At 35.8% G+C, this 27719-nt stretch overlaps 1 long non-coding RNA gene across 19 annotated transcripts in view; it reads left to right on the top strand.

The window, feature by feature from the left end:
* LOC110394271 overlaps positions 1 to 27719 on the top strand; it is a 177906-nt gene that overhangs the window by 50127 nt on the left and 100060 nt on the right. For 3 of the 19 annotated variants that reach the window (XR_002435491.1, XR_002435488.1, XR_002435494.1), the window contains exon 5: positions 14383 to 14541. The exons of 13 other annotated variants lie outside the window; for them this stretch is intronic. This is a non-coding gene — a long non-coding RNA (uncharacterized LOC110394271). Of the gene's footprint in view, positions 1 to 14382; positions 14542 to 26365; positions 26430 to 27719 lie in introns of all 19 variants that reach the window. 3 more of the 19 variants (XR_002435498.1, XR_002435490.1, XR_002435499.1) reach the window with 3 other exon arrangements.

Genomic DNA, 27719 nt, shown 5'->3' with positions numbered 1-27719 from the left:
TAGAGCAGCTATGCTAACCACTGTACCACCAACACCAGATCTCTTGGCTTAAGGCCATGGATGTCAGGACTTGAGCTTTATTTGCAGGAACTGCAGATGAGAAGACCTAAGCCCAGCAAGCTCAAGTGGAAAGAAGACCTCGACAAGGAACTGCAGATTTCTTCGAGAATCATTCTTCGAAGTGACCACCTGCTTTCGACTTAGCCCTTGGTGCTGCACACCCAGCACAGCATTTTGTGCGGCATGGAAAATGAGCAAGGCTCATTTCGTTACTTTGAGTGCTTTGTCATCTACATGGAGTCCATTTGCTTGACATGGACTTGGTTTAGAGGACTGGGACCATGGCTTGCATAGATACTTAGAGGATTAGGTATAAGGTTTCTAATGCTTATCATTATAATGCTATGCATACCTTGCTTTTAGGATGCATACAGCGATGTTTATAGCGTGATAACCACTACACTACAGAAACTATGCTTACAGCGTATGATGAAGTCTTAGATCAGCCTAGAACACTATAGGCTGTGTGAAAGCTTGTAGTAAGTTTTAGGACAGTTAGCAATGACATATGCATTTATATTATGCGTGTGTGATAGAGTTTTAATAGTAGATAGCTTAGTTAAGAGATAGGCTTAGGGATAAGATACTTGCGGTCATGTTTGCGGTCGCGCTGTTACGGGATAAAATTTTATTGATCACAGGGAGGGGGAAATGTTGTATCAGGCAAATAACGGGGCACTCGGGCTGTAACGCGGAAGGCCCTTCCCCATTTGCTTCCTATTGGTTGGCCTACAGGAGAGGCTGTACTTTTTTGTTTTCATAACAAGGTGTATAACTACCCCGTATATGGCCTTTTGGAAGTAAGAGGTCAGAAGCGGGAGATTCAATATAATTGGCCAGGAGCCCCTGTGAGCTTCTGGAACAGTCTAGTAAAAGATAAGAAATACTATATAGTTCTGTAACTTTTACCAATAAACGCCATTTTGCTGTTCATCATATTGATGTGCTTTGTGCAGTAAGCCGGCCAGGACCGGGTATTGGTTCTTTGCGTGCAAGGTTAATACGAAAAGGGTCGCCAGAGTTCGGTAACAGAACTTTTTCTTCCTTGAAAAATAATTTAGCTAATCTTCAGATTTTTAGAAGATGATGGTTTGAAGAGAAATTCCTCAAAGTTATAGCAGCAGCATGAAATTACATTAGTCAGACGAAGTGATACAAACAAAAGCAAATTTTCTTGTATTTTTAAATTATTAGCATTAAATTTACTATTTCTCTCTTTCTTTCTCTTTTTTTTTTCCCCCCTCACATTTCAAGAGGATTGGAAGGTGGAATGCTTACAGGTTAAGAATAATCTAAATTTAGAGAGGGAAAATATAACCTTTTCTTGTGTACCGATAGTCTGATAGAATTTAATAATTCTATGATCATACTGTCATAGACATCATACCCATGAAAATTTCTGTAAGAGAGAATTGTTTTCTTTTTCTCAGATGATGGAACTTAGACTTGATCCAGATCATGAGAAAGGTTGTTTTGTAGAGTAAGGTAACTTTGGAATGAAAAGCTAAAGGAAATACTTCGAATTTATACATTGGCTTACATGTAGTTCTTGCCACTCTGCTTATCCGTACAGAGACCGAGCAGTAGGACAATAATATCCTTATATATTATTGAGTTGTCAGCACTGGAAGTGACTGTTGACCCTCCTAATGCCAGGCCATTAATACAGTGTAGAAAAGCAATGATTTAAAATAGCTGTTGTTTTTTGGATTTTTTTTTTTTTGTAAAGTAGATTGAATTTCTGTTATTTTTCTCATTACTTACCTACTCTTGACATAAGACTCAATTTTTATCAAGAAGTCTCACTCTATTTTTCTAACACACATGTACACGTGTGCAAGTACAAAGATCTGAGACTACTTGAAAATTGCTAGTACCACCATCAAGCCAAGGAGACTGAAAAACTTTAAACTGTGATCTGTTATCATTTTCATGCAAATATAACACTTAAGAGAAAAGAGTTATACACTAATTTTCCTTCTTTAACTCCTAAAATGAACTGCCAGTCTCTGGGATGGATGCCTTTTTTGCAGAACTGTCTCATAAAGTGAATGGCAATGCACCAAAACTCAATAAGCAGTGTAATCACTCTCAGTGATAGCAAGATCTGTAATAAAGGGATCCTAATATCAGACTGGAGAAAATTCAGATAAAATTGTCTTAGTGTTCAGGAAATTTTCCATAAAATGTATCCTCTAAAAGGACGTAGAGTAGGGTGGGATGGGGGAATCAAAAAAAACTTAAGTTTGAGAAGATTCTATTCAGTGTATATTACCAATGAAACCAATGTTCTTTATGTGCAATAGTTTTAAAGTAAATTAAACTTTTCTGCAGTTTTGAGTTTGCTAAAATACAAAAAATACAAATAATTTTTTAGAGTCATGTACCTCACAAGAGACCTCAAGTCTTAATTATATAGATGATGTAAAATGGAAACAAAAATCTGTGATTTATTTTGTCATGTAGGAAACTTTTGAAATTCTATTAATTTACTGGTATCCTAATGTAAATAAGTTATGTAGTTACTACAGATTTATGACTTTCTTACTAAATGTCAAATTTGGCTGTTTTAGAATAAGGAGTGCTGTGAGACTGCATAGACTATATGAAGTAGAGATGGCAGAGCTTACCCAGTAAAACCACTCTCATTTGTTCTTTGTAATCCAGCACAGTTCTGGTGAAGCCACATTATTCGTGCTCTCCTGTTTACCACTGCAAGTCTAAAACCAATCTCCAGATCACAAATCAATTTAAACTCTTCCCCTTTCACACCTGATCAAACTGCAGTCACTAAACATGAAATTTGAGAGTTCTGACTGCTCTTTTATATTCTAAAAAGTCTCAAAGTAGTATGTTTGGTAATTTATATAGAATATATATTGTTCTGATGATAATTGTTTTTTGCACTCATTTTTGTAATATAGGCAAATTGTTTAGAAAGTTTGAGAACTATATAGGATATTTAAATGATAAATATCTTCTTTTTACTGGCTTCATTCTACATTTACTCAGAGCATCAGCTTTCTTTGAACTGGATATCACATGCCCATTAGACTACATCTGCTCTTCCTCAGACTGAAGAGCCTCATTGCAGAGACTCATCCCAATTCTATTAATTTTAATTGATTTTTTCTTGTTTTATTTTTAGATTTTTTTTTCCCTCATCTTTCCCTAGATATCATGCAAATAGTTTTTGAGAGAAAAGCTTTTCACAGAATTGTAAAGGACATGTAATCATTCTCTTATGCTCTAGGGAAAAGATTCTCAAGAGAGTGAATCAGTGAAGGAAACAGATCCAGAAATTAGGAGTTCATATGATTTATGTATATGGATTAAAACTTTCATCTTTGCAGCTTTTTCTTCAAGGTATATGAGAATGTACAATTTAGCTAAATACTTAACCACCACATCCGGAATCAAACTGTGTTATACTAATGCAAAATACACTATGTATTAATAAACTATCAAGAAAAAGATAAAGAATTATTCAGAACATTTGGAGAGAAACTAATTAATGTATTAGAAGTAGCTGAGGTCTGTCTGCGGGGCAAGAAAATCAAATGACAAGTTTTAGTAGAAAGTTTTAATAACTAATAGGAATAAATAGTTACTGCTTGTTACTATGTATTCAGAAAATGCGTACACTAGACATCAAAGAGGCACCTAGAGAGTCCTGAGGCATTTCCAGTCACAGGTATTTGAGGCTGATAATCACATTTTGTTCAAGATGAGTATGATGTGGTGCAAAATAGGAATGTCTTAGAGAAAAACCAAGGTATCAGGAAAAGAAGAAAAATGGCTGTAGGAGGCTGCAGGGAAAAAAATGTGTGTACCTTGGCAAACATCATGTCTGGGTGCAGAGCCAGGGAAAACTTATTGTTTTTAGTATGCAGGCACATGAGAGGAAGTTATGTAAGGAAACATATGTAAGGTCCAGAGAAATCTGGACCAGTGGTCAGCATTTCTCAACTTCTGTCATGGAAATCTGTGTGAACACCTTCACATAGGTGTTTTTTGTCTGTCAAAAGAAAAAGAGAAATATTGAGATCTGAGCAGTATGGCCTCTTGGGAATGCCAACAGTGAAAACGTAGGCCAGCAATGTTTCTGTCATTTTGTGCTATACATCATAAAAGTAGATCAATTTATTTGTGTAATTATCCTGTGATATATCTAAGACTCTAAAACTTAGCCTCTGATTTGTTACTACACAAGTGGGTTTCATTATGTAAATATAATCATTGTTATTAGTAAGGAAAAAAGACCTTTATTTATCTTCCATAACCACTCATCGTTCATGTCAAACATAGAGTAAATGTCTATAACTCTTTACAGATGAACAGAATATTTCATAGAATCATAGAACCATTGTGTTGGAAAAGATCATTGGGATTATCAAGTCCAACCATCAACCTAAACTACTAAATCCTAACACTAAGCCATATCCCTTAGTGCCGGGTCTGAACATCTCTTGTATATCTCCAGGGATGGGGACTCCACTATTTCCCTGGGAAACCTTTTCTAGTGCTTGACCAACCTCTCCATTAAGCAATTCTTCCTAATATCCCCTAAGCCTCCTCTAGTACAAATTGAAACCATTTCCTTTTGTCTGATCACTTGTCCTCTGAGAAAAGACACTGATACCCACTTCACTGTTACTTCCTTTAATGTAGTTGTAGAGAGCAATAAAGTCTTCCCTCAGTCTCTTTTTTTTTCTTCATACTAACAGTGTCAATTCCCTCAGCTTCTCATCACAAGTCTTGCCTTTTCATTGTTTCAATAGCTTCATTGCTCTTCTCTGCACATGTTCATAGCCTTCTTTCAAAGAATCATAGGATCACAGAATAGTTGAAGTTGGAAGGGACCTCTGGAGGATCATCTGGTCCAACCACTCTGTTCAAGCAAGTTCACCTAGAGCCATTTGTACAAAACCATATATATGTAGATGGTTTTTTATGATCTTCAGGGAAGGAGACTTCATAATCTCTCTGGGCAGAGTAAAGAAGGTTTTCCTGATGTTTACACAGTATCTCTTGTGTTTCCATTTGTTCCCATTGTCTCTTGTTCTTTCACTGGGCGCAATGCCTAGAGCCTGGTTCTGTCTTTCCATTCTTTCCATGAGATTTTTTCCTTGGTTTTGTGCCTGCTAGTGCAAATCACACATTTTGCCATCTGTTCTTGATATGGGGAAAAAAAAAAATCTCTTTAGGATATGAGAATAACAGCACCATTTTGAAACTGAATTAACTATATTATAAAGCAATTGAAAGTTACAAACAATGAAAACTGTTACTGAACTCCGGTGACCCTCTTCGTATTACCCTTGCACGTAAAGAACCAAATCCCGGTTCCTGGCCAGCAACTGCACATAGCATCAATACGATGAGCAGCAAAATAGCTTTTATTGATAAAAGCTACAGAACTATATACTATTTATTATCTTTTTACTAGACTTTTTCAGAAGCTCACAGGGGCTCCTGGCCAATCATATTAAATCTCCTGCTTCTGACCTCTCACTTCTGAAAGGCCATATACGGGGTTGTTATACACCTTGTTATGAAAACAAAGAAGGACAGCCTCTCCTTCTTATGACATGAGTTCAAGTAAAGTAGGTGAACCAATAGCAAGCATATGGGGAAGGGCCTTCCGCGTTACAGCCCGAATGCCCCGTGACATGCCTGATACAACAGAAAACTATGGTAACTTACAAACAGTGGAAAGACTCAAATGAAAACTTGGTATTATACAATTTCTAACAGAGATATTGAAAAAATAGTGATATAAAATTAACATTATTTCATTGCAGAATTTTTGGTAGAATGTAGAGCCAGAGTAATTTTGGATAAATCAGTGATCTTTAAAACTCTGTGGAAAGACCAAATAATAGATAGGATCACTTGTATTTGCACACTGAGTTTAACTTATGCTGAAATCTTTTGTCATTTGCTCATTCTTAACATAAAACCAACAGCAATGTTGGATTGAAGAAATAATGTGTATGATTATCCAGTACCAAAAAATAAGAATATTAATTTTAGAGATTATTTATTTTTAAAGCAATCTGTGGCAAATATATGATTATTACAATCATAATAGCTGATTCAAAATCATGAATCAATTTGGGAAAAAAAAGCAAAAACAAAAAAATAGATCTTACCTAGCTTTAATTATATAGACCTGAGGGTTGGGATTCATGTGACTAATTGGACTAAATTATTGGACCATGAACTGTCTCTGCAGTCAATGACCATCTTATAAAGAGAATCCAAGCAATGATTTGTCTTATCCTAGATTGATTTCCATTGATTTTAATGAACTTTAGATCAGTCATTTTAAAATTTATACAAGAATAAATGCACATTTCAATATTTTGTTTACCTATATCTATCTTAACACAGAAGTTTCAAGTCGTCTTCAATGACATTATCAAAAATTAAATTGTACTTTTGTTGAATGTATTTGAAAGAGTGTTAATTGCATGTCATTGACTCAATGCAAGTCAATGACCTTTGAACTGCAGAACAATTTGAACTGGAAAAGACCTTTTAAGATCTGCAAGTACAAGCTTCAGTGAAGGTCCATTTAGAATGACATAGTCCTTCATAGAATTACCATGTCAGTGAATGTCCTGCGATCACAATTACATTGTACCGTGCTTTAGACTACAAACCCAGAAATATTAATAAACTGGTACAGGCTTCTGACTTGATATTATTGTAAATCTGGAATGACAGTACGGATATCAGGAGAGACTTTAATTGGTGTAAGTGGGATTTGGGCTGCACTCATAATGGATACATAATGAAATTATTCATGTTTAGGGCATTGAAATTGATCATCAAGCTTACTTTAAATATTGATTGGCAAGTCTGCATTTCTAAGACTTTAGAACTGAGTTCAACTCTTCAGAAAGATAGTGGTAGGAGCATCTCTAGGAAAAACTGCATTTCTGGCCAAAGCACATAGAATATGTCATCCAGAAAAGGGAGGGTCTAAAGGGTTGAATTGCTGAATGGCCCCCATATAATCTGTGATTCTACTTTTAGGGAAAAAAATATGGAAGCGAGCAAACACATCTAAAGATGTTGGGTTTTTTTCTTTTGGCTAGTGGCTCCGGATTTCACACAGAAAGTACCTGCACTTGTTGGATTTCATGGATCCTATCAGGATCGTTTAAACTCCATAAATGTCATTATTTAATGAATTACTTTTTTGACTGAGTAACCCAGAATTCCAGGTGGAACAGATTTCTCATATTACGGAGGGAATTCGTTTGAGAATTTGATATTCTTTTGCTTTTGTTTTTATAAAAAATGAAACCATCTTTTGTTCAATTTTTAATGAAATGAGCTGAATTCCCAAGCCTGAGTAAGAAATGCCTTTTTCTTTTCTACTCATCTCCAAGGTTTTCTCTCTCAGCCTTGGCTAGAGGTATCACTTGAAGATTTCTTGTTTATATTGGAGGCGCTTTTTCAACTCTACATTGCAGTTTTCTGCAAGCATTCACACACAAAGTAGCAATAAAACAGGACTCTAAATTCAAATTCATGTACATCTTCCATGACTACTATGCAAATCCAGCTCTTTAACAATGTCAGCATGTACCTTAAGTTTTTTTGGGATGCCTTTTTTTGTCTGTCTATAAATTAAGAATTTACACGACTTTCTCCCTGCATGGAGAAGACAACACTTTCTAGCACTTAACTTCATAAGGGTTTATTTTAATTCAGGTATTGTCCGGGATATTGAAAATTTAGATGAAGTTTATTTTGCTCTTTGTTTAGTGCTATTTCAACTAAGTATCACTTTGGTTTTGTAATGCAAGAAACTGTGATTAGTAAAGAAGAATAATTTTGGCGTTGTTATGACATAGAAGTATATTTATTAGCCTTCTTATCTGACTAGTTTTCATATAGACGATTTGAAATATCCCCTTGAAATAAAACATAAAAATGGGGGTAAAGGGTGAGTCTTGAACTCACTAACTGCCTAATGTGCAGCAGCTATTCACAGTGCCACCAATAATATTGCTAAGGATTGTAAAATACCACTCCCCAAAGGAAATGTTGAATATTGCATTCCCTAAGATCAAGCCACACAACTATGATAGATTTTCATCAGCTGCAGGACTTAATTTTCATATGTATCTGCTGAAAGAAATACAGATCTAGAGATGTTTCCTATCATGAAATTTATGAACATGGAGATCTGAAACAGTATGCAGAGAAACATAAAGATTGTATATCTCACAGTTTCTTTTAACTGTAAAATCAAATTATTTCATTAGGAGTTACCATTCCAACAATATTTTCCAGTAGAATAATACATATGTAGGTATCTTTGGAAGAAATGCTTCCTATTTATTTTCAAGGAAACTACAACAGATGCAAAGAGCACAATAACACTGTTTGATAGAGCAAATTTTCAGCTATAAAACACTATTTTTCAATGTTGTCACCACCATTAGCTATGAATTTTTGACAGTGATGAACAACAAACTTCATGTCATTCTTGTACATATCTGGACCAGTCAATGTGATCCATTGTCGCTGTCTCCACAGACGCAACGGAGCACCCACCACCTTACTGTGCTCATATCCACTGGTTGGATATGTTCAGTAAGCATCAGTGAATGTCCATGAGTTTCATTTTCTGTGCATGGACTAATTCCATTCCACACCTTTGCTTGATACACACTTCCATGTCAGATCCCATTTTGTCAGACCGCCCCTCTGCTGCTGTCTGTTGCATAGCAACAAAGTTTAATGAAATATTGGTGGGAAAGGTAAACTTCTATCAGAGCATCAACACTTGCCTTTGACATCATGCAACAACATAATAAAAGAGTGGACATTACTTCAGAGCAGACCTCATACAGTTGAATTCAGATCTTTATTACTTCAGAGTTGAGCAGGACAAAGAATAGTTTTGATTGATGCTATGGTGCTTAATGAAACAATGTTTTCATTTAAAAAAAAAAAAAAAAGCCTTAGAGTCTTCTGAGAAATATCATATGTCAAGTAGGTGAAACATTAGTGCAGGACTCTAGACACAGGAAGTGTTCAAATAAAATAAAGACTAATGTGGTGTCTGGAGTCATTTGACCCATAATGTCATTCTGACTTGACCACTTTCCCCTTGATTATTAATGGAGAAGAGTTTGTCAGCACCCCTTCTGTTTTTATAAAATGTCTCTGGGTTCCACCTGTCCTTTTTTGCAGGACTGTGCCAAGGGGAGGTACCTACTTTTAGAGGAGAAGTTGGAAATCTTGAAAAGCAATTCCTTTCTTCAAGATCAGTGATATCTCAGAAACAATTTGCGTAATTCTATTTCTTACTTGATCTGAACAATTGAATCTTTTTGACTAATAGTTCTACCTCTCTCCCTTTCAGAATGTATGTATGGGTTTTCCAACTTATCTAGTTTATGTACTCAGTATATTCTAGAGCCAACTTTGATTTTAAGTAACACAAAATCACTATAATAAATTGAGAAGCTTGGAGCCAAGTTCTTGTGCCCTTTGAGCCTGGGCATGTGATAGATTATCATTTAATTCAAATTTGATATGGGTTACTGTCCTTAAGATGCCATAGCTGACCATAAATGACCTAGACTAGCTATAAAGTAATATGTGTGTGTAAAACTGCAAGGTGGACTGCATTAAATTAAGCCTCTTCTACTGAGGTTTAGGCTAGCATGTTTTTTTTTTTCCACAAATGTGTGCACGAACATAGATAAGGTGCCTTAATTTTTTAAAAAATAACTTATTAAGCTGCTGTATCTTGCCTGCATTTTGCTATATACTAATTACATTTTTCATTTTGAAAAACAAGAGTTAACATTATTAATTATGGAAATGGAAGTACTTGCCACAAACTCTAGTATGAAGAGCCTTTAACCAGTCAAGCTGGTTGTATTCTGCCACAAGGTTTGGATAAATTTCCACATCCTCAAGCTTTGTCTTTTCATAACTTTTTTTTTTTTTTTCCACTTTTGCATGAATAGATTCATAGACTTTTTTCCTTTATCAACTAGTCACTTCAGAGAAAGAGTGGCTAACTTAAGGCTAGACTGGTCTAGTAGTGTACTACTAGTGTAATAATATCTGGTGTGATTATACTTATTGCATGATATTTTGTTCATTTGTACATTTTTAACACCTTATATACTCTCTTTCTTCTGCTTCATAAACTAATGGTAAATATTATTTACTGTAATGACTGAATAAGCCAAAAGATTTTTCCTTTATATTCTTTACATGTCATTGTACCAGTTTTTTGACTGCTCAGTAAGTTATCTTAATAAATAATTCTGACGAAAATAGAAAATATTCAAAGAAAATCTTTGAATACTGGGAGATGGTGACTGTGTTAACATCCTGCCATTTCAATACCAGCCCATCTACTTCACCTTGGATAGTTTCCCAGGATTCCAAACAAACTAACAGAAATTTAGTCCAGACTATGATTTTATTTTTCAAAAGTGTCTACATTCAAAACTTATTAAACAAAGTTGGCCAAATAATATCTGAAAGTGCTCATCAGTCTAATCCATAGAAACCTCTTTTATGTCAAGACTGTTTGCTAAATACAATATTTAAATTTTCCCCACTCGTGATGCTAAAAACTTGACACATAAAAATTTGAATGAAATCTGAACTATAAATTTGATTTCTGTTTTGTTATTTAGAGAACAATAATCTACATTCTTCTCTGGCTTACAGCTAAGACTCACTTAGGCCCATATCTTATCCCTGACGATGTCTGCTGATAGGTATAAAAGCGTCCTTCATACATTTGCATCCTCTGACACCCTTTCCAAGGTTTTGTCCATCAGAGATTTAAGCGGAAAGTTCACACTACCCAGGTCATTGAAAAAGATGTTGAAGAGCACTAGTCCCAAGACAGACCCCTAGGAGAGACCACTCATCATCGGTCTCCACCTGGACACCGAGCAATTGACAGCAACCACCTCCCTGGCTGTGACCATCCAACCAATTCCTTAACTTCTGAATAGTCCATCCTTCAAATCCACATCTTTATAATTAAGAGATAAGGATGTGGCTCCTGTCAAAAGCCTTACAGAAATCCGGATAGATGTCATTGGTTACTCTTCTTTTGACTGTTTATGCCATAATTCCATCAAATATTATGTTATAATTACATATACATATATGCAGATATATTTATGTATTTAAATAATAATTTTATGCTATGAAAGTCAGACACACAGATCCCAACTTCCTTCAAGGGTGTATTCCAAAGCCTACTTTTAAAGTACAGATGTTACATGTTACCTTTTGTTCATTTACCATTGAATTCAAGTTAAGTAAGAGTTAGTATGCACCATATTTGAGAGAGAAATTATCACTCAGTAAATTACAGGCCAGGCAGCTTCATCTCAGTTCTTGGGAAGGCTACGGAGGAAATCCTGGAAGGCATTTCCAAGCTTGGAAAGGACAAAAGATAGTTAGGAACAGTTAGCAAATACTTACCAAGGGCCAAGTTGATGCCTCATGAATGTGGTATATTTCTGTGATGATGTAACTGACTCTGTGAATCAGTGAGGAAAGAATGTTGCTTATTTTGACTTCAGCAAGGCCTTTGTCATGATTTCCCATAGTACCTTGTTGCAAGTTCATGAGATCTGGGCTGGAAAAGTAGATTAAGTGTTGTGTGGAAAAGATTGGTTGACCAACTGGATTCAAAGGGGTTAATAAGAGCCAGTATCTGATTACTACTTCTGCCCTTCATGGTTCAACATGTGGCTCATGTCCTCCAGCCTGTGAATGTGCTTGTTTGATTGATTTTAATTTCAGCTTACTGATGTCTGAGAATTTAAAAACCTTTCTGTAATTGCAAATGATTTCAGCTTTCAGAAAGCTTTCTCAACTTCTTGTATTGAGTACACTAACTAGTGTGGATTTTTTTTTTTTCCCCTAGGGAGAAACTTCATACAGCTGCCTGCATTTATTCTGAGACTCCTATACAATTTTTTCTTAACAGTACTCATGAAATCAAACAGTTATTTGAAATTAATGCTTTATTTCTTTTACTTGTTGTTGTTGTTAAACATTACTTCTATATAATAATCAAGTATTGTCCTTTTCAGGGGAGAGGAGAAAGAGGAAATTTTTTAATGAAACTGAATTGAAACATAATATAGTCTTGCTTAAAATTATCTCTTAAATCACATTTTAGGGATTATCTAAGATTCATATATGTATAAATATATTTTTTTCCCATTGTACTAGGAGTGGGGCATGTAGAGAGAAGAGAGGTCAGGTGTTTGTTTAGCATTTTTTTAAAAGATGCATTCCTACTTGATCATTAAAAATGTATGCTTTGCATCCCTCACCTAATGTGACACAGTCTATGTGAAGATCCTTGGAGTTTTACACTTATACTCTTTCCTGATCTTCTAACATCTCTTAGGGTTTCACAGCTGTCTAGATAAATCCTGGAAGAATGGCCACTCTTGCATGATAGTAGGTTTATCTGAGAAGTAAAGTCAACTTTTCATTTCAGTGTCCTTTCAATATTTTGACTTTCTCATAGGCTAATTCAGAGCCATGGTGCTTTACATTTTACATGTCTTAATTACACAGCATAGTTGAATGAATTGACATTGTTGAAAACAAAATTTTAAGAACTCTTGTAGTTCACTTTAATGTGAAATGTTATTATGACAACTTTTAGGTCTCTCCAGGGAAGGGAGGGAAGGGCAACTAGATTCACAGATCCCCTCAGATTACGGTGAAACAACACTGAAGGTCCAAACACAATTATCAATTTTAATGAAAATCTCCATAATACAATTAACTTAAAAGTATTGGCACTCTTACAATTAAATGCATCTATGCTGTGCAGCTAAATCCTGCAACTTAATAAGAAATTGAAATAAGCCTTGCATTATTTAACAAATTTAAGAGGAAAAAAGAAAGAAAAAAAACAAAGAGAGAGGGGGAGAAAAAGAGATAATTGTGATTGCTGTGATCCAGCACTGGTCCAGTAAATGAGGGCCCTCAGTTTGCGGAAGCACTCATACAGTAGTACCAAAGTTCTGAAATCTCTCCTGAGCATCCTTTTATGCATGGTAGATTTGCAGAGTGTGCAGTAAACAACTCCATTACGTAATGGTCACTCTGTCCTCCTTGAACAGAGGAGTTTTGGCCAGAGCAAGGCCATCCTGTGTCCACAGGTTTCATTTTTCTGAACACATCTTTGGCTGTTAATCTGTTGTCATGGTGATGGTCTTATCTTGCAAGTGCTTGAGACAACTCTAGGCTACCACAGATAATGAAATTTTTGTTGGTCTGCTACAGACAGCAAATGCAAAACAAGTGTACTTTGAGTAGCTTTGGATTTCAGAAAGCAAGGTGGGAACTGGAACATTCATATTTTTCAGAAAGATTCTCTTTTAATTTATGCTTTTAATGACTACATTTTTTCTTAGTTGTAACCATCAGAAGTGGCCATGAACAGGTGAAACAATGATAACTATTCAACTTTAATTTCCTGATATTAATACGTTCTACTTATGCATATTTTTATTGTTATTATTTATTCTAATGTGCAAGTTTGGGCCCAAACTCTGAAATCTGGTGATGAATTTGATTATAATAGAACTCAAAATGAGAAAAACCCACCACCTTTAATTCTACTTTAAATTCTGATGCATTTTCAAGATGGCATATTTCTAGTTTTAACAGAATACATCATAAATATTTGCAAGTATTCTTTCAGTAACTTATTCTAAGCACTTAAAATTTTGTAGTGCTAAGGCGGATGAAGGGGAAAGGTCTTGCAGAATCAGTGATTCACTGGCAGAGAAAAACATAAGAGAGTTAAAAAATGTACATGCTGTTATGCTAAATAGATGTTGGACTTAAAGATAATCTCTAATATATTTTACTGAATTTTCGTTTAATTTACTGTGTTGCTGAAAATCCTTAATTTCTGACAAGTACTTCTTATGAAGAAGTCTGTGTCCTAGCAGAGACTGGAAGAAAATTTGGAAACCTACCTTGTTATTAGTTTTATTAGCCACTCTTTCATAATGACTAATGATTTGAAGGGACCTCAGTAATTTTAGGAGGATTGTTGCCCAGTATTAATAGAACCGCTGAACAGGTTGTCCCATATTAGTCACCAAAATCATCAACCACTTTAACAAAAGCATTTCATTTAATTATGTCCTAGTTTATGCATGGACTAGGCTAGAGAAACAGGAAAGGCCTTCATTGCAACAACTGAATCACAGATTAGAGTTTGTCTAAATTGTCCATCCCATGATAACCCAATAGACCTGTGGTCTCTTGCAGAGTTAAATGATCGAAAATTTTCAGACAAAATAAGATGACACTGGAAGTGTTTGACTGCACAGCACTTCCCAGGTGAGCAGAGTGCTTCTTCCCTTCTACCTTGACTGACACTTCTGCAGAGGAGCAGTCTACATGGTCACAAGATTTGGGAATTGCAATGTAAGTTTCAAAAAAATTGTGCCAGTTTAACTGAGATTTGACCTCTAATATTTTTGGAATGAAGATTTATTATTTAAAGAAGTTCTAGTAACCTCCCATCTGGGTCTTGCTGACTGGCTAAATACAGCACCACCCAGTGTAGTATCTACTTTGCACTTATCTGATAAAGTAGTGGCTACAACATTCTTCTTGTTAAGATCATAACTGTAGTTGACTCTCGTGTGATCATAGTTCTTAAAGATGAGGAAAATAAAGTTGATAAAAAAAAAAAAAAGGAAAGAAAAAGTTCACTAATAAGTATCAACTTTATATAATAAGCTACCTTCAAACTGAGACTGATTTTTGTCTCCTTACTTTGGTCTCTCTCTGGATTAGACATTTTTGAGTTCTGACGGTCTACCATTGATTCATATACCAACATACATAAAGAATAGCCAGGCCCAGAGATTGTTCTTTGCCTATGTCAGATAACATTTGAGCACTGCTGCTAACTAATAATATGTGCTCACAAAAAGGCTCAAGCTGCTGGGATAATAGATAATTACAGCCTCAATTGTCCAAGTAGTGAAATATCCAAATCTCCCATAGGAAACTGTGAATACATTGGGACCCAAGGGTACAGAGTTAACTGCCTGGCTTCAATAAATACAGAAAGAAAACTTCTTAAAAGTTTAGTATGTCATTAGTGCGAGACCTTTTGAAGATTTTTTTTCCTTCTACTTTCTCCAAAGTACTCTTATTTAAGAGTCAGAACAATTCAGAGGACTGCTGTGGGTAGAGTTCAGAATGCAAAAGCTCTCTTAATATCACAGTGAAAATGAAAAATAGAATTTCTGATGATTTTTCAACTGTGTTACTTTCTTTGGGACAATGTATAAAAGTTAAAATATATTTCAACAGCCTTTCCTTTTTTACTTTTTAAATAGCCATGAAAAAGTGTAATGTTGGCTTCCACTTTCAAGGTGAATTGCATATAATCTTTTTGTTTTGTATTGTAGCTCAGATATATCTGTTCATTATTTTAGTCTTCCTCGGGGTTCCTGAATTGATGCTTAATGTCATCAAAAGAACAGCAAAAAAAAGAGGGACAAAAATGCAAAGTGAGAATTGCATGGCTTCAGTTAGTCTGAGTAATCAAAAGGGAAATGTTGGCTATATCTCTCACAGCGAGAAAAATGGGATGGCAAAATATAGCTATATCTGTATAAATAATATAAATCATCAAAATCTAGTCTTCTTGTCGAATGGTCTGGCTTTGTATTTTTAAGCTAAATGAAAAGTTAGAGATTAGAGAGGAAAAACTAGTTCAAGTCAAACAAAAAAATATATATATTTTTTCCATTGGAAGTACTTTGGTTACTGATACACAGTCTTTGCTTATAATTACTGATATGAATACAAATATCTTGAGATTAAATCTAAATGATGCAGTTGTTTCAAGGATACCAATAGTTATACAAGATGGGTGAAAAACAAGTGAACTAAGGCTTTCAGTTGCTCAGCTATGAGTAAAAAGCACTTAGAAAGCACAAATGTTCCTCTTTCTTAAAATACCTATCTTTTTCTATCTGGTATGTGGAAAACATAGTATCTGTTTTTCTACTTCCTTCATTAACTAAGTCCCAAATTCAGATTTTAGAGATTAACCAGTGTCACCTTCACATTTTCTATGAGACAGTGAAATAATCAGGGGATGTGGACTTTAGACGTAAACTACTTTGTCTTTATCTAAGTTACAAGCTTAATTTGAGAGGGATGAACCTGGACCTGGAAGCTTCTGACTTGATAAAGCTATCTGAGATCATTGTGTCTACTTCCACCTTGCTCACAAATCTCTTTTGAAAGAGGAAATCTAAATGGTAAAGCCTCATTGGAACTATTTTCGAAGCAACTTTTCAACATTTTAAAATAAATTTCAAAGGAATATAAAATACTTTATCAGAAAAAAAGTCATCTCTTTTCAAAAGTGTTGTTCAAGGTTACTCTACAGTAGCAATGAATCATTTTTATTAAAGATAAAGGAGAATTTTTGATAGAATAACATATTTTCTACATGGGGCAGATATAAAAACTAGCTGAACTCAGTACAGAGATGAAGGTGCCTTTTCTGCAAAAAATGTATCTCACAACAAGCATCTTTTCTGCACCCACAAAACTATGTAGCAGAATTATGTGCTGAAAAGTAATCAATTTAATGTTAAGAGTATGACATTTCTTCTTCTTTTTTTTTCTGTGTTACATTATTAATTTTTATTATCTTGTAGCACTGGCAAAAGTGTGTTAGATTATTTTAGCAACAGGCATCCTGCAATGATTGCCTGGGTGAAACTGTGTGACAGCACACTAATGTCTCTGAAACAGATGCCCCTGCTGAATGCTTGGTGGTGAAGAAGTAGCATGTATCTCTGAGTGGGAGCTGGTTATGCAGAGATCAAGAGGATTTTCTCAGCTAAATCTATTAACTATATGTATGAACAGCTGCATTTCTATCTTCTCTGTGACTTCCCATAACCAGTGTATGTATGAAAACTAGTTTCACAGTGTCTTACCAAAGCTGTTTTGGGATGTGAGATATAAGAGCATAGACCAAGCTTAAAATTACATTCCAAGTTCACAACTGGGAATAATTGAGGCAACAGTTGAAAAAACTCCGTGTTTTGAAGATAGTTAGGAGAAACTTAGTATGATTTACTTGTGTCCTTTGTGTGAAACAAAGAAATGAAATTTTCTGTGCTAGCTGAGAATGATTTTTCTCCTCCAAATCTCAAATTCCCCACATTCTCATTTCAGCAAAAGTGCTAGTAAGTGCCCAGGGAACAGTGCATGATCCTGTTTGAATCAGATAACTGGCTTGTGGTTTTTGAGGGCACCTTTGTTACTTCTTTTAGATAACTTTGGCTGATCAGATTTTGTTCTGCAAATTGATGTTTCTAGATGAGGTAAACAGAGATATCAAGAAGTAGGCTAATATCCTTTCTTCTAAGTTATGTGTATCTATCTTCAGATGTTTATTTTTGTGCTTACATAACCATAAAGAGAATAGATATTAACTCTTTTTCTCTTCCATACTTTTGCCTTCTTATGCATCTCTCAATTAAACAAGGAGCACAAGCAGCTCAGTTTCAGAAAATGATAATTTCAGTATTTTGAACTACTATTACACTATAATATTTATTTATTTATTTATTTATTTATTTATTTATTTATTTGGTATCTTAAGGAGAATGTAAAAAGAAAGATGTGAGAGAGTTGGAGTTGTTCAAACTGGAGAAGACTTCATGAAGACCTTATAGTGACCTTCCAGTACCTAGAAGGGGCCTACAAGAGAGTTGGAGAGAGGTTCTATCAGGAAGTGTAGTGATAAGACAAGGAGGAATTGTTTTAAACTAACAGAGGGGAGGTTTAAATTAGATATTAGGAGGACATTTTTTACTCAGAAGTGGTGATGTACTGGCATGGGCTGTCCAGAGAAGCTATGGATGCCCCATCCCTGGAAGTGTTCAAGACCAGGTTGGTTGGGGCTTTCGGCAATGTGACACAGTGGCTAGCAGCCCTGCCCACAGCAGGAGGATGATCTCTAAGGTCCCTCCCAGCACAAATCATTCTTTGATTCTATGATTCTATGGCTAAGATTGTAATACTAAAATTCTACCATAAGTCGTTTTGGAGGGAAAAGAATTTGTCAGATTCTATTATATAGCAGTCATTTAAAAACTCTTTTTTCCCCTGCAGATTAATAATTTTTCCATTCCTAACACCGCTGGTGTGGAAAACGGTAGGGCAAAGTGTGGTGTTTTAAGTGATTTAGTTAAAGAGATAAACTATGTGTGTACATCATACATGGTCATATACATACATATATACATGCATATATATACGTATATCTGTGACTCTGCGATACATATACAGTAAGTCATTTTGTGTGTACATACTGCTGCCATTCCTACTTCTTTGTCTTCTCCTGATGAAAAATACAAACTGAAGGAGATCTATTCCATCTGTAAAGATTACTTTTCTCATTCTCCTGAAAAAGATTGACTGGGATAATTGTTTTCTGGTTTGTAGAGGAAAATATTTAATAATAATAATTAAAAAGAAAAAGAAAAGTAAAGAACATCCAGTCCCTAGAAAAAAATGTGGTAAAAGTTCAAAGATCAAGCAGATGAAAACTGAGAGTACTACATTGCTTCAGAGAAGTTGAGAAGTTGCCTATAATGATATGAGCATCTAAGAGGGAATAAAAACAGCAACACAAAGGCTGGTGATCTTTTGGGAAGAGGTACATTTCAGGAAGATTTGATGGCATGTTACTGGGAACAGCAGGGGAATTTGGACAACTATATAATGAAAATCACTTAATGACTAGACACATAACAGAACAAATGGAGTGAGCTGATGCCTTGTCCTACACACTGAGTAGGTGAATCTTCAGAATCCCACCAAATAGGGCACTCTGTTTTCAGCAGGGTCATAGGAGTGATGGAGTCACAACAATGACTCTGAGGAACAATATAAGGCAATTTATTGAGATTTCTAACAACAATTTATCAACTACTTTGAGGCAAAATTAGGTAGTATTCTAAAAACAGTAAGCATTATAGGTAAAGAGTACTTCAGCACAAGTGTTATTTCCTTGTCAACTACTTTAATTTGAATTTAGACAACAGTTGCTAAAGAAAAATAAGTAAAAGAAGCTTGAGAAGAAAGAGTGGAAGAGAGAGAGTCGGAGAACAGAGAGGTTTCACTATTCCTTGGAGAAATGGAAAACATTTCAAAAATTTCAAACTGGAAAAAAAATCACAGATCTGTAAGTGCTGAACTCACATAACAGATACTAGATACTCAAATATCTTTCAGTGATTTCTGAGGATTTTTTGAACCCGTGAATATTGTGTTATTTGACATAAAGTTCAAAGAAGAAATATATTTGTTTTCTTTAGAGATTATATAATTGATAACTATTCTCTTTTCATTCACAGTTCTAAGAAGCCTTTAAAAACATTTAGCAACTGAATAAGCTAATTAAACATTATTTCTCCAATTGCTAATCTTGTCAAGTTCTCTGTCAAGAGATGTGGAAGCTTCATTAACAAAGCAGGAAACAATCACTTATTTTATTACAAATTTTAAACATCCAGAATGTTTGTAAAAAATGAAATTCCAGGGTTACCTATAATTTTATAACACTTAAGTTCCTAACATTGGCTTACAAAAGCAATGTACTCGCCTAAGCTGAAATTCTTCAAAATTTGGTCTCCTTCTTCCATTTATGTCATCCAATTCCGATCATAGAATAATAGAATGGCTTGGGTTGAAAAGGACCTCAAAGATCATCGAGTTTCAACCCCCCTGCTAAGTGCAGGATTGACAACCACTAGACCAGGCTGCCCAGAACCACGTCCAGCCTGGCCTTGAATACCTCCAGGGATGGGGCATCCACAACCTCCCTGGGCAACCTATTCCAGTGCGTCACCACCCTCTCTATGAAAAACTTCCTCCTAATATCTAACTTATATCTCCCAGTCTCAGTTTAAAACCATTCCCCCTTGTCCTATCACTATCCACCCTCGTGAACAATCGTTCCCCCTCCTTGTTTATACGTTCCCATCAAGTACTGGAAGGCCACAATGAGGTCTCCCCAGAACCTTCTCTTCTGCAAGCTAAACAAACACAGTTCCCTCAACCTTTCCTCATAGGAGAGGTGCTCCATCCCTCTCATCATCTTGGTGGCCCTCCTCTGAACTCATTTCAAGAGCTCCACGTCCTTCTTGCACTGTGGCCCCCAGGCCTGGATTCAGTACTCCAGATGGGGCCTCACAAGAGCCAAGGAGAGGGGGACCACCACCTCCCTCTCCCTGCTGGCCGCTCCTCTTTTAATGCAGCCCAGAACATAGTTGGCCTTCTGGGCTGTGAGCGCACACTGCTGGCTCATGTCCAGCTTCTTGTCCACCAGGACCCCCAAGTCCTTCTCCACAGGGCTGCTCTCCAGGAGTTCTTCCCCCAGCTTGTATAAATACCTGGGATTGCCCCAGCCCAAGTGCAGCACCTTGCATTTGGGCCTTGCATCAAGAGCAAATATATTTTAAAAAAAAAAGAACTACTCATTTTCTCTGCATTCTTCACAGCATAAATTACAAAGCTCTGTCACAATTTATTTTTTTCTTTGATAGAGAGTCTTCTTTTTTTTGTGGATTTTTTTTTTCATCTATAGGAAAAATATGATTTCTTTCCATCCATATTTCATCTTTGAGTCTCAAATAAAGATAGTGACATAGTGACAGCGTTGCAAAACAAACTAACAATCAAAAAAACATTATTAATTTTTGTGGTTCTATAGCTACAGTTGTTATTTTAGTTATCTTTTCAAAAACATTTAAAATCCTTTTTAAACCACAGTTTTCTGCTTGATCAAATGGGAATTTGATCAGCTGCAAGGAGGAGGTAGTGCAGCCAGCAAAACTGGCACTTAAAAACATTTGACAATGTTGTTAAGAAAAAGAATCTTCTGTGTAAGTTTGGCTTCTAAGTGCTTTTAAGGAAACAGCTGTATGAAGAATGACAAAGACGGCCTGAGTGTATGTTACAGTGCTGCATCTCAGTTTTTTTTCACCAGTGCATTTAGATTGTCAGGGCTTATCCTGCAAGCACTAAGTAGCAGATTAAAAAATCTCAAAGTCAGAAATACTATTAAACTGACCTGAGAAGAACAGCATAATATAGTTTTCTCGACTTCTAAAATATTTCAGTTTTAAATTGGTTTTAAGTGTGAATTTATGCAGGTTTCTAAGTTTCCCAAGTCCGAATGATTGTGCTACAAATACAGTTTATGTTAATTTCTTGAGCTGTGGGCTGGATTTCATTATTTTAGGCGTCTGAAATGCTGAAATTCAGGATCTTTTACACTGGTAATCAGAACAGAAATTTAAACCCACCTGTAGAGACTGATGAGGAGGAACCTTATCATCCTCACTCTGCTACTGGAGGAGGACAAAGGATAAGCAAGCCTAGCACCTTGGCTGATGATGGGACTCCTCCAAGTGTTTAGGAGTTGGGCAGTTGCACAGTTTCTCTTGCAATGAGGGAAAAACAACAGTCATCTCTGGAAGTTCATACCAGTGTGCAGAGCAGGTGAAATGTCAGTGACTACCTATCTTAATGGCCTACAGAAAGAACCTGTAGCAGCCAGATTAGGTCTCATGTCTGATTTGTATATGTACAGATAGATGTAGTTGGCATGCAAAACTGTAGACTCTGTATGCTAATCGTCTGCTACAATAATGCCATACTGAGCAATGAACTGAGCAGTACCCATGCATTGTTTCCCTGATCTCTATTTAAAGAACTGTAATTTACTGGAAAATATATTCCTGAATATTACTGTAATAACACTCTTGAGTCTCTTTTATCACTGGCCGCAATCGAAAGGGCAGATCTTGAGCTGCTGTAAATCATGCTAGCTCAATTGATTTCAGTAGAGCTATATTGATTTACTGCTGCAGAGGATCTGGTCTAAAATATTTCTGTGGTATTGTGTGCTTTTTCAAAGGAGACAGAAGATTTACAGGTTGTATTATAAAACTAAGAGTCCTCAGCATAACCATTCTCAGTGGCCGATGTATTTATTTGTAGTAGAAAGTAGATAAAAAATTAACTTTGTAGGCCCAAATGGTATAAAATAAGAAAATGGATATCTGGGTTTGTGCATTGATATTAGCTTCTATGGAATACCTTAATCAACATTAACAGGAAAAGATTTCTTCTATTATGTGCAGCATGTTGGCATAGTCAGAATACAGGGCCATGCTGCAACTGTCTGGGTCTCATAATTGGAAGAGAGAAGACACAGTTCAGTGATATATCTTCTAACCATATTTATTGCATATAGCTTTTTACACTTTAGATAAAATGCTTATAATGATAATCAACAAAGTTATTTGTGCAAAAAAATATATATACTGAATGCAGTGAGAGGAATGAGACTTCTACATTTGCTGATTGGTTCATTAACAATTTTGAAAGGTCATTTCAGGCACCGTAATGAATTTTGTTTAAAAGCTTGTTTGAATGCACCCTTCTCTCTCTGAAGACAGAAGAAAAAATAACTGATGTTGTAGGAAGTGACTGCATACCAGACTATTTCAGTTGAGTACTTTAAAATCTGGAATGCAGATTAGCAGTCGATCAAGAAATGTATTAGTGACAGCTGCCTAAAACATAAGTAGGTATCGTGTCAAAATGACCTTATTTTACTTACATCAAATAGTTGCATTTTCCATTGGCTTTGCTTGTAAAATCAAGTCTTACTGATTTGGGTAACTTTTACATGTATGTAGGTTGGTAAAACAAGAAGAGCTTACCCAGTGTAAAGTCTGTCCTGCAGAAGAAGTAGTTTCACCTTATACCCTCTCTTTCCCCTGCTGTTTCTAATCAAACATTATTCTAGTCTTTCCACCTTTTTACTCTAGTATTCTTCTGGAGTACTTAATACGATAATTCACTCACTAAGTTAAGAATAAAGGGATTCTAAGTCTGCAGCAATGAAAATGCAATGTCAGGCAGAAGCTTTATTAACTACGGTCATAGTGAGAGAACATTCAGAGAGCAGCTCCTCCTCTGCTCCCCTGTCAAGTGATTGTGGAGACTTGACTTAGATTGTATTAGAAAAAATAAAACGATGAAGAAAAACAATCATTCTAATATTAACAGAGACAAATGCCAATATTTGAGAGGTGCAGACTCCTTAAGTGTCTTGTAAACTACCACAGTTTCAACAGGGAATCAAACAGTGAATATGAAACAATATGAAGAGATGGCTCTTTGTGGAGCCTGAAGGACTGACACACACAGTATTTATTATCTTAACTCAGAAGTGAGGAATAGGAACCAATCATAGACTGCTAAGTTTGCTTGAAAGGAATGTGCTTTAAGTTAGAATTTAAGAGGTCTGGCTAAGTAGCTTATCCTAAGTATTAATCATTTTACCACAAAAAAAAAATTATGTCAATTAAATTGAAAAACAATACAGAAAATCTCAATTTTATTCCAAAATAATTTAGTGAAAAGTAAAACTCTAACTGTTTTGAATAATGGGAAATTGAAGACCAGAAACGTGCTTGGCAGCAGGCTTCCTCTTACCTTTGCCTCACTACCCCTAAGCCTTCATAAGTCTGGTGAAACAATCTGATGTAAAGATGATAACATGCAGAAAATTTTGGAATAGCACATTAAAAACTGTATTGTTCTCATAACTTAACTTACAAATTCATCTGATACTATAAGTTAGTTTTTCAGTAATTCTTTCATATTATATGAAGTAAGAGGCCACCCTTAAAAACCCATGTCCATAAAAAATGAAAGACCTAGTGATTTTATTGTAGGCCAGTTTGGCCAAGCTCCCATCTCTTCATTGTTTGTTACTGTAGGAACACAAAGATGAAGGAATCAGTACATATATGTCTCAGCCCAAAACATTTTTTTTTGAGAGCTCAGTTTGTCCATGGCACTGCTACTTGATTGGGAGCAAGAGCTGCAGCAGCTCTCTCTGGTGTATAACTCTTCCTTTGTGAAGAGTGTGTATCAATTTTAGTGAGTTATTTTTGCTTTATTTCTTCAAGGAGTAAATGAAAATGTATGTAGGTCTCTACAAAAGTAATGCCTCCTATTTATTTCCAATGAAACTACAAAGAGCACAGTAACGCTATTTGACAGAGCGAATTCTCAGCTACAACATGCTATTTTTCAACTTAGTAATTACCGTTAGCCATGCATTTTTGGCAGCAGTGTATGAGAGCCTGCATGCTGTGCTCATAAAAATATTCTTGTCCATCTGGAACATGGCTTGTCTTTCACATCTCTGTTGCCACTGATGAAACATACCACTCACCACCTCACTGTGCTTACATCCACATTTTGGTCACAATAAATGTTTAGCAAGCGTTGATCAATGTCAGTGGGTGCCATTTTTTTCCTCATGGTGGAATTAAATGACATACCTTTTCTTCTTATGCTCTTCCAGGTCAGATGCCATTTTGTCATACTGCCCCTCTCATGCCATCTGTCACATGGCAACAAAATGTAATGGAATATTGGTGGGAAGGTTCAGCATCTACTACTATACCACCACCATCAACCTCTGTCATCATGAGCCAATATAATATGAGTAAAATAGGAGACATTATTTTCTGAGCAACCCTTGCATATGTCTTTGCATAAATATCTTGCAGTGTTGTTGGCTTTCTCTGTTGGCTATCTGTAACAAAATAAATAACTTCCAGAAATGAAAAGAGTATTTGCATTCTTCTAGCCAGTTCTAGAGAAGGATAAAAATGAGATTTTATATTGATCATTAATGTAATTAACTGTGTAAGTATTTGCTATCTGCCACGTAGTCATGTCCTTCACCTGCACCCTACATGGTGAGAATCAAAGCTACTAATGAATGCAGGTCTTGTATTAGCTAAAGGAAGAGCTGCTGCATAATCTAACAGCAATTTTTCTATCCCCAAATATTTTTTCCTTCTCCAGTTCTGCAGTTGAGAGCTTACATTTTATCATTTCAACATGTCATACAGTTACAATGGGCAATGATGTGATGTACTGAAATGTCAGTTCTACCTAAAAACTGAAAGTTATATCACACATTTTCGGCTAATAAGATTGCTGTTAGTTCGTACAGTAGATTTCCAAGACAATATGAAAAGCCGAGTTTGTCTGAGTAGTTACATGTTATTCACATATCTCGAAATACTTCTCATTTGCCTTCATAACTTTTGAACTCCACACTTCCTAGATTAATTTTTTGTAAGCATTTTTTTCTTATGAGAAAAAAAAAGTAAAGTGTTCGTTTATTTATCTGTGAAAAAATATGCTTTTTTTTTTAAGAACAAATGACAGTACTGTCTCCATTGTTGAATTATTCCATATTTCACAGCCCAGTAAACAGGAATATGCATTACTCCTTAACATTTATTTACTGGAGATGTTTAATAAATGCAGAAGGTAACATTGCATGATTATGTCTCATCCAATTCTGTGTGTGCTGGAAGTGAAATTTGAACAGAACAGTATTTGTGTAAGTGCTGGAAAATCTTTTCCCTGGCAGCCTCCTTCATTCTTTATCCATTCCCAAGGGTCAATCTGTGTAACAGCCTCTCAAGAGCTACGGTGGTTCTAACGGTTTAATATTCAAATATTCAAAGAATCAAGAATTAAATAAATCTATGGCAATTTTGCCATAGGTAAAGCATGAAGGCTTCCTCTTTCCTTCTTCATGGTCTTAATAGTTTCTTAACTTGCTCCAAGAAAGAAAATAACCAGTATATCTGCAACACTCCTCAATTTTTATTAGGTAGCAGTTTGGTAAATGCTTTTGAATAAACTATAAGATTATTTAATGTCCTTGAGAGTTACTATGCAGTTTTCTTGTAGAACTTATTTGCTGGTATGAATAATGAGTACTGGAACATGTAAAATAGTCCAAGAGTCTCTCCAAATTTATATTTCAGTATGGCAGTACCGAGGGAAAGGAGTGTGAATGGAGATGGCAACACAGCACTGACCCTGGATATAAAACTGTTGATGCTCCCCTCTGCAGTCTGACTGAAGACTTATCTGTTCTCCTGGCCTTTCTAAGTAACCTGGCATTGCAAATTCCAAAAATTTTTCTTTCACTGTCTTTCTCTTCCCTAAATAAAGTGCTCTTTTGTTGCACTAACAGAATTAATTTCTTTAAGGTAGTAGCAGTTAATTGAAATAGAATAATTTGACATATATGATTTCTTTCAGCAGTAGAAACTGATCTCCTTTTTGCTTTTTTTTTTTTCAGTGAAAATAACTTTGATTCCCTGCATGAACATTCACCACTGCTTTTGGGGCTGGGAGAGGGAACGGTGGGTTCGTATAGAGAGAACATAATGCCCACTTTTAAAAGATGTTTCTTAGACAATGTTGTGGAATGTTATTATGTAGAAGCATAACATTTTATTTCATTTTTCTATTATTTTATTTTATTTTTTATTTTTCCCCTGGAAGGAGTAATCCATGATGCAGCGTTGAATACACACACATACTATATCCATACTAAGAGTTTGTTGTTGTAGAGCAGTTCCTATGCAGATCAGTTAGTGGACTTGACAATTAAAGGGAGTTTCTTTTCAAAGTGATGTGTGTTTTGCACATAGCATTTTTACTGAAGCCACTGAAAGCTGTATTTTAATGTCTCTGATGTAGAGATTCTGAAAATTACATTTGGTGAAAGATTTTGTACGCAAATTTCAGAAACCACTTTTTACTGCATTCTCTCTTTGTGTCAGGTTAGTCTGATTCCTGGATGAGTAACTGTATTCATAAATACATTTAAACAAAACAGGAGCATACACTCACAAGTTATTCTGTATTGTTTAACAGTTGTTTTACACATTTCACCCCTGTACAGAGATGTAGAATATCAAGTATCATAAATGATTTTCTGATACCTGTATTTACATTTAATGTTATCTTATTCCAAAGAAGGTCTTACTAAACTAAGGTTAGGATGCTATTCACAATGAGCAAAGCATCATATTTTACTTCTGTGCTGTTTAGGAAGTGCTGACTGGGGAAGAGGGGTGGAGAACTGCAGTTTTACAGGTGATCTACATTGTGGATACTTTGGTTTGTTTTACATTGGTATGAAATGCCAGCAGTCTGGAATCTCTTGCAAAGGCAAATTGTCCATTTTGGCCCATCTATCTGATGGATATCCTGAGCACCAGATGGGTGCCTGGATATGCAGAGAGCTGGAGAGTGAGCTCAAGCTGCTCTACCAGCATGGTGAGTAGCCAAAGAACAGACTAGCAGCAAATCAAGCAGCCAACAAAAGGATAAGGCATCTGGCCAGGGAGAGAAATTTGGAAACTGCCAGGAAGCTGGGAGTTGGGCAGCAGGCAAGCTGGTCAGGAGCAAGATGTGCTGTTAGCCAGCTGGCCAGGATCCCTGCTAGTCGGCTTGATAGCTGGCTGGATGATCACTTGTCATCACACTAAGAGTCCTGAGGCCATCTTTGCAGTTCATGAAAGTTAGAGAAAAAGAAGGTCTTATTTCAGGTTATTTGTTTTATTGTTCTGAATGAATATAATGCAGGCCCATAGCTATGACTGTGAATAAACTTCTATGATCTTAGTCTTCTAAAAATGGAGAAC

This window comes from Numida meleagris, chromosome 2 (assembly GCF_002078875.1).
Source record: "Numida meleagris isolate 19003 breed g44 Domestic line chromosome 2, NumMel1.0, whole genome shotgun sequence".
In the NCBI taxonomy this organism is placed as follows: Eukaryota; Metazoa; Chordata; class Aves; order Galliformes; family Numididae; genus Numida; species Numida meleagris.
Note: the sequence above shows the minus strand (reverse complement) of the source record. Positions and strands in the feature narration are given on the sequence as shown.